This window comes from Marmota monax, unplaced genomic scaffold (genome assembly GCF_021218885.2).
Source record: "Marmota monax isolate L192 unplaced genomic scaffold, Marmota_monax_Labrador192_F-V1.1 WCK01_AAM20220418_F8-fsc00062, whole genome shotgun sequence".
NCBI lineage: Eukaryota > Metazoa > Chordata > Mammalia > Rodentia > Sciuridae > Marmota > Marmota monax.
Window position 1 is genome coordinate 3,195,859 of NW_026695221.1, and position 14,881 is coordinate 3,210,739.

The following is a 14,881-nucleotide window of genomic DNA, read 5'->3' on the forward strand; positions in this document are numbered from 1 at the left end:
TTGGGTGACTTTAACACACCTCTCTCACCACTGGATAGATCTTCCAAACAAAAGTTGAATAAACAAACTATAGAACTCAATAATATAATCAATAATTTAGACTTAACTGACATATATAGAATATTTCAACCTGCACCAAACATATACACTTTCTTCTCAGCAACACATGGATTCTTCTCTAAAATAGACCATATAATATGCCATAAAGCAACTCTTAGCAAATATCATTTTTATTTTATTTTGAGACAGGGCTTTGCTGAGTTTCCCTGGATGGCCTGGAAGTTAGGCCAAAATTCCAAAACACAGGAATTTTTGAAGGACAAATCACCTGAAAATGATAGCAAAATTGAATAGATGTTTCTCCAAAGAAGACATACAAATAAATGACAGGTATTTGAAAAATGTTCATTGCCAATAATCATTAGGGACATGCAAATCAAAAGCACAGTGAGATATCAACTTCCTATTATGAAAGGAAGAAAGAAATAAAGAAAAGTAGCCAAGTGTCATGTCGTGACACACATATGTAATCCCAACAACTCTGGAGAATGAGCCAGAAGGATTACAAATTCGAGGCCAGCCTCAGCAACTTAGCAACTTAACAAGGCCATGAACAACCTAGTGAGATCCTGTCTCAAAACACACACACATACACACACACACACACACACACATATATAAAAGAAAGGCAAAAAAAGAAAAAAAATGGGGGAAGGGAGGTGGGGAGAGAGAGGAAGAGAGAGAAGGAAGAGAGAGGGGAAGAGAAAATAAAAAGATAAAAAAGATAGCAAGTGTTGGTGAGAGTGTGGAGGAATGGGAACTGTTGGTGATAATGTTAAATGACTCAGGCACTATGAGAATAAATCAAAATAGAACTACCATATGATCCAACAATCCTTCTTCTAGGTGTATACCTAAAATAATTGAAATTAAGATCTCAAAGTATTATTATCAATTGCATGGGCATTGCAGCACTGTCCACAATAGCTAAGATGTAGAAACAACCTAAATGTTCATTGAGAAATTATTAGAAAAATAAAATGTGGCATATACTATTAATCAGATATTATTCAGCCTTAAAAATGAAATTTTGCCAGGCATGCTGTGAAAGACTGTAATCCCAGACATTTGGGGAAGCTGAGGCAGGGGGATCACAATGATGAGGAAATTAATAATTTCCTCAGCAAATTAGGGAGACTATGTCTCAAAAAAAGATGAGTTGAGGGTATATTTTGGTGGTAGAGTGCACCTAGGTTCAATCTCTAGTACCACACATAAAAGAAAATATGAAAATCTGTAATATGTGACAATATAGATGGATCTTCAGAACATTAAGCTAAGTAAAATAAGCTAGAATCAAAAGGTTTAATATTGCATTATTTTCTGCATATGAGGTATCTAGAATAGTCAAATTCATAAAATTGAAGACTATGTTGGTTGCTACCAGGAGTTAGGGGGAATAAATTAATACTTTATCAATGGGCATGAAGTTTTGGTTGAGATGAATAAACTATAGAGATCTGATGCTGTCATTATGACCATAGGGTCATATTACAAATTTAAAATGCAGTGGGGGGTGGGTCTCATGTCAAGTGTGTATACCACTGTGTATATATACACCAAAATTTTATTGATAATATGAATTGGAAAAAAATAGAAACATGATGGCCTCTTTCAATTCTTTCCTTCCCACTTTCCTTCCTCTCAACACTCTCAACATATTTTAAAATACTTAAAAGGCACAAGATGCATTAAACATATTATATGTTTTATGTATTCTGTTAGTTTCCTTGCCCCTCTTTTTGACTTTCAGTTAGTTTATAAAGATTTTAAAACTCTATTCTCATCCCATTTTCTTAAATTTACAAATTTAAGAATAAAATAGATTGTTCCTGTTATTTCCACAACTACCTTTAAGATTTCAGTCTGCATGCATGGTTATATTTATAGTTCTTAATGACATTAAAGAATGTCAGCATATCATGCCTCCTTCCAAAGATGAGGGGGGTGGTATGCTTTCAAGTCCCTATTCTCTTCAAAATATTTACTCTTGTCATATACTTCCATATCATTTTCATCTAGACCAGAGGTCAAAAAACTTTATCTGTAAAGGACCAACCAATAAATATTTTTCGAAGTCCACATGACTTTTATGGTACTCCCTCAATAATGCACTTGCATGTGAAAATAACCATGGAAAATTTCTAAAAATTTTAGACATGCTCATCTATGGCATTAAATATCAGCATTTTTAATGTGAAAATTACAATTTTGCTTTTAATCAACATTTAAACTAACTGTATTTTACTGATTTTTCACTTCTGCTTCTTATATCCATTCCTGTCACCTAGATGTGTTATGTTATTGTTGTTCTCTGAATACACTGAGAAATCTTTTGATTTGTCTTTTTTTTTTTTTTTTTTTTTTTTGCTTCATGTGAGCTATCTTTTATCTCTGGTGATTTTTAAGATTTTCTCATTATGACATCCTGCAAATTTCCTCATTCTCATTACGTCTAGAAATATATTCTAGTTTTGTTTTATTTTTAACTTTCTGGTTCAACATTCAATAAGTTTTTTTTTTCTCTTTTTCTTTCACCCATTACTCTAAGGACTGGGGTCTTTCTTTAATTCTGGGAAATTCTTTGCCATTTGCTCCTCAAATATTTTCTATTTCCTGTCTGTCAAGAACTCCTGTCCCGTGAATACTGACCCTCTTGTTCTTTGTTCAAGTGTGTTAATTTTCTTGGATTGTCATAACATAGCCAACCACAGGCTGAGTTGCTTAAACAACAGAAATGTACTTCTCAGTTCTGAAAATCTGGGAGGCTAGAAGTCTGGCATCAAGGTGTCAACAGAGTTGGTTTCTTCTTTGTCCTTGGCTTATAGATGGCGGTCTTGCCTTAGTGTTACCACATGATCTCCCATCTCTGTGTGTTTGTGTCCTCATCTGCTCTTCCTGTAGGGACATTACCCAGATTACACTTGGGCCCACCCTCATGGCCTCATTTTAACCTTAATTACTTCTATAAATAAAGATTTTTTTTCCAGGGATGGTCACATTCATCACACTCATAGTTGTGGGTCTTAAGAATCTAACACATGAATTTGGAGGAGTGACATGATTTAGCCCGTGACACCTTGCCTTTGAACTTTTTTATTATATATTCAATGTCCTTCTGATCATGTCAGCTGTACCTTCTGATTTCCTCTTTCTTTTGAATTTTGGAGGATATTCAACCCAGCATAGCTACATAATATTCTAACCTATGGAGATGATTCACTTAATTAATCCATAAACATTGGAAATATAAGTTGCCTCTAGATTCTAGGCCGTTTTACTTCTATTAATAACATGACAATAAGCAGCCATGCATAAAGAGCTTTGCATGTCAGTGATTATTTCCATGGGATAAATTTCTGGTGCTGAAGTTGTTTGATTAATGCTGTTAATTTTAGGTCTTGTTTCCGTCTATGTCTCTTGGCATTTGTATACCTATCTGATACTGTTCAGTGCTGAATATAGAAGTTTCTTTTCTGATAAGCAGAGAAAGGGGGGAGGTTCCGAAAAAGGATGAAAAGAAATAGTTTTCTTTTATCCTGATATCCTGACCAATGATCCATTCCCATTTGTTACATTAGCTTCCAAATTGCACTACACCCCTTAACCATGCCACTGATTGCCCAGGATTCTGTCTGTGCATCACATACACATGACCAAAGTCAACTCACATACACTATTATGCACAACACCAGACTTCTGCCAGTACCTTAATTACCAAACTGTCATCTTGGACTACAGCTTATTACTTTCCTCCAATCCCTCCTTGGAACTGCAGCAAGAGTGCTCTTTCTAGAGGATATGTCAGATCTAATCTATTTCTGAGTCAAACTTCATAATAAACAAAAATAAAACATTATCTAACCCTCTCTTCCACCCCTCTAGGTGTTTCAAAAAATGCCTCAAGGGTTTCTCATCATCCTCAAGATTAGATTCTATTCTTTCAAATGTATTTTTCAAGTCCTTTTAGGACCTGGCCTCCCCTCTAGCAATACAATAAGTTTTATGATACAAGCCATGAACATATTGGATTAAGTATGGTTTCCTATAAGAGAAACACATCTAGTAGTCTCTCTAGTTCACCATGTCTTCCTCCTTTGGAACAAATGCACCATCTCTCCTTATTGTTCCCCAGTCTCCCCACCCTGGGACATGGTTATGTTGAAAGGGAAAATTCCTTAGGCCAATTATGTCAAATATAGTTTATTTGAACAGATTAGAACAAAATAAAACACAATTCACAAGTTGCATGGCTCCCAGCAACCAGAGTAGGTTCTGAGAACTCCACCCAATGCTGTGATCACACAGAATTTATAGAAAAACAGAAGTGGGGCTTAGAGAAAACTTAATTGGCTACAGCTGAGGCCATCAACCAGTTAATTGTCTGTGTCTTACATAGTTAATACATAATAGGGCCTCCTGCAACCAACCAATTCTCAGTTACTGTGATTAAACTTACATTGGTCTGGTCTGCAGCCCTTTGCAGGTGCCCAGTCCAAACACATGACTCATATGACTTTATTTCCTAGACAGTATTCAGTGGGTTATAGGTAGCACCTGATCAGGATGAAGCCAATGGCTCCCTTTCTTGAAGAAGTTGAAATCTGAGCCAAAACATATTTTAGCCATTTACAATGAAGGGATGGCATCGCAGTTCTTTACAGTCATTTCCACATTTGGCCTAGAAAATGGTAGAAAGACTTCTTACCATTAAGAAAAAAAAAATTAGAAGAATGATGGGTTCAGGAACAGAAGAAGGTTAGTGGGAGAGAAGACTTCCTGGATTCCTACTGTGCATATTTCCCTGATCCCTCTCTGTTCCTTGAGCCACTCTGTTTCTTCCCTTGTAATCTAGGATATCAGCTTATATTCTTATTTTCAAACTCTCCTTTTTGCTTAAACTCCTTTCATTGTCACTTACTGAGGCTGCTGCCATATACACCACATGCTTTTCTACCTTTGGATTCTGTGTAGTCTGGTCACTTAATCTGGAGTGCTGAATTCACCTTATATCCTTCATCACTTCCCATCTAATTAACATGATGATACCACAGTTTTACTCCTATACTACCAACTTATTTGTATCTTGACTTAGATAAGTTTTAATTCCTTGAGATGTTCCCCTGATGTTCCAGTATTGGTTAGGTTTCCCTCCACCATATTTCTATACCTTGTGTTTCCAAAGTCTATGAGAATACTCAACATCAATCAACAGAAAATGCAGCCTGGTGACTCCCAGCAGTGAATAGCTTTTCTGTGGAATGCCCTTCTTATTGTTTTTTCTAACATTATCACAGTGCCTGGAACCGTGATCCTTCAAAAAAATTTTGTTAGTATAAATTGAAAAACTCATTTGTGATATTCCACATATTACTTAGATCTCTGAAATAATTTTGAACATTTTGGCCCAGTGAGTTTGTCTATTAACAAGTAGTTTTTCTAGCTGTATACCTCTTTTGATGTACTATTAGGGTGATTCAGGGCAAAACACCCATAAATTGAGCTATACTGAGGGAATAGAAGTTTTAACAAATAAATATCCAGATACCCTCCTCCTCTATGCTGTGCTCAAAAAGACAAACTAATTCAAACATCAAACCCTATGCCTCTAACTTCCTTAATTATACATAAACAATAATGTGGTGTGAATGTTGGCCCAAGTTTTTCACCAAAGATTAAGGAAAAAGAAAACATTTTTAGTTTGTTGTTCCAAATTCTTAATATATACTTTATATTTCTCCTCTACAAATTATTATTATTTTGAGAGTGGGGTACCAGTGATTGAACTCAGGGGCACTCAACCATGGAGTCACATCCTCAGCCCCATATTGTATTTTATTTAGAAACAGAGTCTCACTGAGTTGCCTAGCACCTCACTTTTTCTGAAGCTGGCTTTGAATTCACGGTCCTCCTGCCTCAGCTTCCCAAGCCACGGAGATTACAGGCATGCACCACTGTGCCTGGCCCTACAAATTATTTTACTTGTATTGCCTAATACCATGCTTTGTCATCATTGGATGCTTAATATATGTTAATCAGACAGATAAATGAGAAATATTAGGAAACAAGTTGTTTAAACATGTCTAGGCAAATGTTTATAGACATAAATGTGGAAAGTACTGTGTTCTACATATCTAGAGAATTAAATGAAAATTAAGAGCTTATTGCATGCCTTGTGAAATGCCAAATACAGGCATGGGGGTGGTTTGGGGAGCATGAGAAAGTTTCATTATGCAATAGTCAATGTCAAACCTGATATATAGTGGTGCCCAGATATGGGCCTGAGCAAGGGATAGAGCTGAGATGGGAGTTTGTAAGTTTGTTAACTCCTGAGGGTATTATTCAGTGTAGTCATGTGAGAGCTAGTGGCCAAAAGAAATCAAGCTGGGGTGGTGGTAATGCAAGTATATCATTCCAAAATTAACATTCAAAAGTAAAGAGCAGTGAGAACTTGGTCCAAGTATTGAAACTGCTATGAAATTATCGGTAGATTTTCAAGGCACACATCAGCTAAAGTTGAAAAGCTGAACACTCACATGTATGATTAGAAACATTGGCTGGTATGGTGGCTCACACTTGTAATCCCAGAAGCTCAGGAGGCTGAGGCAGGAGGATCGTGAGTTCAAAGCTCGCCTCAGCAAAAGTAAAGTACTAAGCAACTCAGTGAGACCCTGTCTATAAATAAAATACAAAATAGGGCTGGGGATATGGCTTAGTGGTTGAGTGCCCCTGAGTTCAATCCCAGGTGCCCTAACAAAAAACAAAAAAGAAACATCGGACATTGAGAAGAGGGAATGCATGATTTAGGGACAGATCTGGTGAATAAAGGAGAAGACAACACAGAGGCCTCCCTATGAGGTAGAAAAACATTAGTGATAAATGCTTAGTATATGCTATTCATTTCTACTATTCAAGGGTATAGTTCTGACAGATTATGAAGACATTGTAATGATTATTTAATAACAAAAGAATTTTTTACAGTTTCTTCCTTTCTTTCTATCTTTCTTTCTTTTACAGTTGGTAAAGTACTTTCACTTTTACCTTCTTGTTGCAATCTCACCACAACTTTAAATGGTGATATTTACTATGTTTTTTGCTTTGTACACTAGGAAAACAGAAGTCCTCCAATAATAAGAGGCATGCACAAGGCTGTATTCAGAGAACATGAAGAAGACAGAAGTAGAATATTGGTCTTTTGACTTGGAGTTCTAGGTGTCTTATCCACTACTCCACATCTGTTTTGTCCAGTCACCAGGAAGGTGAAACCTAGTGAGCTTGCCTAGCATGATTAACCCAGCATATAAAACCCAACTACAGAAATCATAATTATGACTTTCGACACTGTGGAGTGCATAATGCATGCGCACAAGGGAAAACTCCCTTGGGAGTAGAGCAAATGAATGCCTTCGCATCACATCATTTCAGGAACCTACTTTCTAAGTGCCTGTCACATTCATTAGAAAACCTTAGGGGGTACAGCAGGATTACTTCTTGGTTTAATCAGTTTATACTGCGTTCCTAAAATGGTAACCCACATTATTCAGTCAGTGAACAATGTCTATTAAGCCCTTCTTCCAGTGGACAAACAGTGGAGGACTGACAATCTGAAAAGAATCAACAAAACTGTCCACTCCGGTGAAGTAATGCTAAAGCAAACTCTGAAGCTTGGGTATTGAAGGGATTGGGTCTGCCAGCTTTGTGCAAAATGTTCTTTGCAGTCTTTGGATACTCTCAGGTGCCAGGAAAATAAGAACTGTGTCTTTGTGAAGTTTATTTTGTTAGAGAGTTGAAGAGAAGAATATCTTAGCTCTTGGAAACTTGATTAGCTAAAACCAAGGGCCACTGCAACTAGTATAAACCAATCAAGAGAGCCCTAGACTAGAATCAATGTGGAGAGCTGGCTTCCATGGCTTGGGACACCACCAACATTCTTTGTGTTTTTAGTCAAGTTGTTCCTTTAGTCTAAGTTTTCTTACGGAAGAGACAAAGCAGTGGGTTGATGATTCTCAACAATCTGACACTATAATTCTCCATTTTGCATGGTAGTGTGACTCTCTGCACATGTTCACCCAGGACATTGCTAGTAATATTTAAAATATTGCTGTTTTAAAGTGAACAGTTCACAATGTTGTGCAAGTACTAATTCATATAATTCCAAAACATTTATCATTCTGGTGTGAAACTCTGTACTCATTAAACAATTTTACCCCAAGGAGAAGGTGAATTTTGAGAAAGCCAACAGATGACTCAGAGGTAGTGGGAGATAGATATGGCCACCTTCCAAATTCACAGTCATCCATACACACTTCCTGATTCTCATTTACAGTTGCAAACTTAACACAAATTCTTTATGCTATAAACACCATGTTGCCCTATAGCATAACAGAGTGTTAACAAGCATAAGCTTTGAGGTCAAGCATCCTGGCTTTGAATTTTATGTCTGAGATGAACTGGCTACATATGTCTTGTCTGTAGGTTGAGGGTTAATAACATATATCTCAGAGGAGTGTTAGCATGACATGGAGTTACAATGTTATGTAAGCATTTATCTTGATAAATAGAAAAAAAAATTGGTCATGGCCAATATAATGAGAGCTGTCTGTCACAAGGAGAGACAGATGCTTTGAAAAGCAGCAAAATGAATAGGGGTTATGGGGCAGTCTTGGCTAGAAATGTCTTACTGACTTCTGTCTCTTCTTACTGAAGCCAGTGGATATGAGGAAACCAGAAAGCATTTCCAGTGTTTTGGGCCACCACTGATGGCATTTGAGTTTTGCCTGTTCTCATCTTAATATTAGATTCACCCAGTCCAAGTAGTCGTTAGCTATACAGTGATATGTGCCTCCCATCCAAAAGGTCTCCTGGACAGCACCCATCCTGCTTGGATAACTTTCTGCCAGGACTCACCCATGTTGAAAATCTCTGTTTCATAGACATTGCCTTCCCTCCTCATACTCCTCATTATTTTTATCTTAATATATCATTACACTGGGCTATTAAATGAATAAGAGAATCATGAGATATAACCTATATATAAATAAGATATAATATGGACATGTAGTTCTGGTTTTCACTATTAATTCAAGTTCCATTTTTCAATTCTAACCAGAGATCATTTTTTTTTCTGGCCTAGTAAAAACAACAGTTGTTCAACTTGGTCTACAGATTCCCTCTTAGTCACATAAAGGTCAAAAACGGCTCTCCTTACAGCCCAACAAACTCCAACAAAGTGATTCCCTTGGGTCCTACCTCCAATGTTTTCCCCACTAGCCTTTCCTTATTTCTGAGAGCCCTAGTTTCTAAGCAGTGCTTCACAGAAAATCTTGTTACCCCCTTTCTGAATCCATCATTTCTCTAGAAACTTTAAGTAATTACAGACCATACCCTGAAAACATCAATTTCTAGTGCTTCAGTTCTTTAATTTTGAGGAACCTATGTTGCCAGGCCCTCATTTTGAAGTGTGAATCATTTGTGCTCAAACAAGAACACATTTTATAACTCAAGTACATTCTTTCCTGATTCTCCCCAGTCAGTGCTTTCACTTCATGCATGACTGGGAGGAAAGGAAATTTACTGTAAATGCCTGCAAGAATTCTCTTTAACCCTGGAAGCCTTCAGTTTTGTCTAATTCAAGTGTGACCCTTTTGTAACTGTGCTTCTCTCAAAGAATTGCTAAGGATGTGGTTGTGTGGATACTAGACTAGGAGCTCTACAGCCCAGTAATTTCAATTGGAAAGGTAAATCTGCTGCAAAATGGAACATAATTTGTTTTACATTTTAATATCAACAGATATATTTGTCTGCCCACAGTCCTGCTTGCCTGTGCTGCCATTGGTCACTGAGTTACATGTGGTATTTAGCAGTTACATCTCCTTCTAAGTGAGCTCATGATTCAGAATTTAAATTCACAGAACTGATTAAGTAACACATGAATTCATTTTGCAGAGGAGCCCTGGATGGGAATAATTTTCTCAGTCCACTGAAACATCAGCTGCATGTTGGCTTTCATTAGCATAGTGAGGTCATGAATCCCTATTTCTGACCCAAAACTAGCAATTATTGCTCACCTGTTTTTTTCTAGGCACCACCGGCCCAGGTGCTGAAGTGGCCTGGCTGTCACAGAGCTTATAGGTAGTGGGAAAGACAGGCAAACTTGGAACCCAGAACACATGTAGGAGTGGAGTAAGTGAAGTGTCTGTAAATGTATATAGGTAGGGGTAAAGGGTGAAATACCTGATTATCCTAAGGAGGGTGGGAGAGGAGCTGAGGACCCAGTGAAGGATTTTTAAGCAGCTCAGCCAAGTGCTTTTTAGAAATATTGCTCTCTAAAGAAAAATCTTAAGACAGTCAGTTAGAAAGTAGTTAATTCATCTAAGAAAGGATAAGAGCCCCAATTAAGATCACAGTAGTAGAGATGAAGAGGAATGAAGAGATATAAGTCATCTTATATAATAAATATGACCAAGATGGAGTGACCTGCTGGGTGCTGGAATTGAGAAGTCGAAAAAGACTAAATTGGCTTTCAGTTTCAGGTTTAAGCATATAGGGGATAAAAATGAATGATTAGGCATTCGCGATGGATGATTTTGAATTTTTATGTATTGCCAAGAAGTTACTAAGAATTTTATGTAACTGTTGGGCCTGTAATTCTGTAGGCAGATGGAAAAATGTAACCAAGCTCCAAAAGTTGATGGGGTGAAATCACAACTACTCACCCAAAATCATGGTAAAAATTTCTATTGCCTAAAAAATTGTGACAAGACAAAGTAGTTGGGGAAGGAAGCTGTGGGATAACAATAACAGCATAACAGACATATTTAGCATTCACCACAGATATGCTTATGTAATGAATGATTACGATCTATATTTTATACAGGTATTTTTGTGGGAAATGATGCTAACTTTACATACATTTGCTTCAGAGTGAGCCTGTGGCTCAGTCACAGCTTCTCTGTGAAGTTAGGGATATTTGTAAAATGCCTTCTGCTGATTTCTTTCTGAAGCTCCAAACTCTCTTGAATGGCTCCAATGAAGGTCCACAGTTTGGGTCTAAAACCAGGAGGCATCTGCTGAATTCTGTGGGCTTTAGCTCAAACTTCAGAGATGTATGAAGGACACAAGTGGCTTCAGGAGGGACAGGACATTTATCCCTCCAGGTGTTCATATATTGTTGTTGTTGTTGTTTTCTGTCTTATCTTCTTGAAATAATCTCCTCTGTCTTTACGAGTTGACACATAGGGTGAAGGTTCCCTCATGTGTTAATATAATCTCTGAAGGAGTCGAATTCCCTTTCCTCCAGCTTTTATTAATTTTTTTTTTCAATTCTAGTGATGTGTTTGGATAGGGAAAAAATAGAAGAGAGAAAAGAAAAAGAAATATTAATAAAAAGCAGAATGCCCCCCAGCGGCAAGCTGGTGGCACCCAGAGGTTGCAGATAATGGATTAGCTTTTACCTATTTCCATAGCAACAGCTTAGCTGCTCTTAAACACTTCTTTAAAAGCTTCTGATAAATGCATCCTGTGACCCTGAAAACTTTTCCATCTCCCTCCTGACTTCTTTCATCTTCAACCCCTCCTTTTCCCTTTTGCCCCACAAAAACATCAATTATTCCTCATAACCTTGTAGCACTTGCTTGATTTTCTGTAGACCTGCTTCCCTTTAAGACCCAAGATGGATTTAGGAGTGGGAGATAGGCAACACTATTCTGTCCTCCCTCACTTTTGTTCTCTCTCCTCTTTTTTTCTCCCCTTCTTGCTTCTGTTTCCCATTCCCTTTCTCATCTTTTGTTTTGTTTGTTTGTTTTCCTACTAGGGATTGAACACAGTAATGCTCTACCACTGAGCTTCATGCCCAGCCCTTTTCATCTTTTTTTTTCATGTTTAGACAGGGTATTGTGAAATTGCCCAACCTGGTTTCAAACCTGCAATCCTCCTGCCTCAACATCTTTATTAACTAGGATTGTAGGCATACACCATCATGCCTGGCTCCCTTTTGTCTTCTCTAGCCCTCTTTTTCTCTCTCCTTTTATCTTTTGAGATTTCATCTTTCTCCCATTTCTCAAATTAGATATAAATAGAGATCATCTTATTCATCAGAGATTGAAATGGTAACCTCTATCAGTTTTTTTTTTTTGAAGTGTTAATTAACTACTTGCTCATGATTTACCCTGAGCTGGGCTCTAATGGGACTGGGCATGTGCATACGACAATAAGGAGTCTAAAAGATTGTTCTTGCCTGTATAATTCCTATAGAAGTCAAGGGATGGTTCAAGAGGTAAAACACTCAACAATTAGATGATAATCAACTCAGGTCATGGGAAAGCATAGGCAAGGAATGTACAGACAATACTTCAGTTTCTTGCAGAGCTACTTCTGTGTGACTTACAGCAATCACATATGGTTGGATTTTTATTAATCATTAGCTATATTTGCATTTTTTCAATCTGCAAAATGAAGAGTATAGAGTCTGAAAGCAGATATTATGAGAATATGAGAATCAAATGGTATATCCATATTAACATACTTGTACTCTGCAGAGGTCAATTTAAAGTTATTTGTTGTTGTCATTATTATGAGCTTAGTATCTTCTTTTTTTCCTATTCTTTTTTTAAATTTCTTTTATTTTTTTAAAATATAGGACATTGGAATGCATCAAAATTCTTATTACACAAATAGAACACAATTTTTCATATCTCTGTATATAAAGTATGCTCACACCAATTCATGTCTTCATATGTGTACTTTGGATAATGATGTCCATCACATTCTACCATCATTGCTAACCCCCAGCCCCTTCCCTTTCCCTCCCACCCCTCTGCCCTATCTAGAGTTTGTCTATTTCTTGCATGCTTCCTCTCACTACCCCACTATGAGTCAGTCACCTTATATCAGAGAAAACATTTGCATTTGTTCTTTGGGGATTGGCTAACTTCACTTAGCATTATCTTCTCCAGCTGCATCCATTTACCTGCAAATGCCATGATTTTATTCTCTTTTATTGCTGAGTAAGGCCATGGCTTCAATCTCCAGCACTGCAAAATGAATGAATGAATGAATGAATGAATGAAATAAAAAGCTTATTATCTTCTAAGAAATAGTGAGATGAGAAACAAATATGAGCCAGAATGGTTTCAAAAGATTTTATAGAGAGGAGAGAAAGTAAACTGGGCTGTGAAGAAGTGAATAGGGCTTAAATGCAAAAAAGGGAGGAGGGTATTCAAATATAGGAGAAATACTAGGGAAGCAGGAAACACACAGGTAGACTCTCCTCACTAAATCCTCTTTATCTACTTGTATTCTCATTGGGTAGTAGGGACTAAAAAAATAACCTCTAATTTTATGTGTGTGTATTCATTTTTTTTTCATTTGTTCCATCAAATAGAAACACATTTTTTCCATAAGGAAATGAGTGGAAATGTTAAAATAATAAATTAAAGTTAGCTATCTATAAATACTCCTGAAAAATTCTTAGTATTAACTGTTCCGGGAAGCTTTTCCTGACTCCCCTGTACCTATAACACCTCTGTAAAGTGCCCAACACACTTTGTGTGCCCATCACATTTTCCTCTTACAAAGCATGCACTGCAGGAACGGAATCCTATTTGTCTTTATTTTCTCAGTGCCTGGCACAGTTCCTAGAATATGGGAGGGTGCTTAGTAAATGTTTGTTAAGAAAAGACACAATTTAATGAGTGTAGTGAATCAGGCAAGGTTACCCAAGAAAAGTTTTCTTGAAGAGTTCAACTTTGTTTTGTTTTTTTTTTCTTTTTTTTTATTGGTTGTTCAAAACATTACAAAGGTCTTGACATATCATATTTCATACATTAGATTCAAGTTGGTTATGAACTCCCAATTTTGAATTGAATTTTTAATAAAATAAAGGATGTAGATTGATAAAGGCATTGGAGTCAGGTCCCCTTCTAGTTCAGTCCACCAGAGTCATAATGGAAGCCAAGGTATCAGTATTAGCAAGCACTCCATTTTCCAAGAGCGGGGGCTAGGGGCCATCAGCAGCATCCTGGAACCAGGCTGACAGGCAAGCAGAGGCTTTTCTCTGTCTCCAGGGTTTTAAAAAAGAAATAAAGAAAACCAAGAGTCCCCAAATCCTTATTCTACTTAGCTTAGCTTATATAGATGCCTCTTTAGCTTCTTTCTAATGGATGTGATTCCTCTGTCTATCTCCATGACTGAGGGGAAAAGACCTTGGAATCCACCACTGCCGCCACAGCTTCCTCCATATGCGGAATCTAAATTGCTTTCCAGCTCCTACTGATCTAATCTGGCACCTTCCCTGAGCACTGTACTTAATAACAACAGCTTTAAAGACAATAAAAGGCAAAATGATGGTGTTATTATTTTATTATTATTCAGTCTCTGTTCTTTTCATATATACTTGGTGGAGTAGGGTATGAATAAGAGATTTTAAAATGTCTCTTTCCATACAATCAGTATTACCTATGAAATCAGGACTCAGTTTTAGCCAAGGGAACACTGAGGCCTAAGTATGCACATATATTGTGAAAGAAAGACTCTCCTCCCTGTGGGTTTCAAGTGGGTCAAATCCTCAAGTTCAGCGTAGTTCAATGGCCAAAATATAGTCCAATATTCAACATGTAGATCCGGGCCCAACTCAAATCAAACTTCTCCAGTCAGCAATGCCCAGTATATGAAAATTTAATACTAATATCAAGAGAAGCTTTGAAACGGTTATGAAGGGTCTGATGGTCACAGACCACAGGGGCTACAGCTTTGACCAGCCAGTAGAAGATAGAAAATCACAGGAAGGAAGAAGGAGTATGCCTTTCTTCCTCATAACGGCATT

The 14,881-nt window shown here is 37.2% G+C and overlaps 1 protein-coding gene across 3 annotated transcripts in view; it reads left to right on the top strand.

Annotated features, from left to right (window-relative positions):
• Window positions 1–14,881, top strand: part of Opcml (opioid binding protein/cell adhesion molecule like) — a 1,182,194-nt gene that overhangs the window by 1,005,889 nt on the left and 161,424 nt on the right. The gene's annotated exons all lie outside the window — the stretch shown is intronic.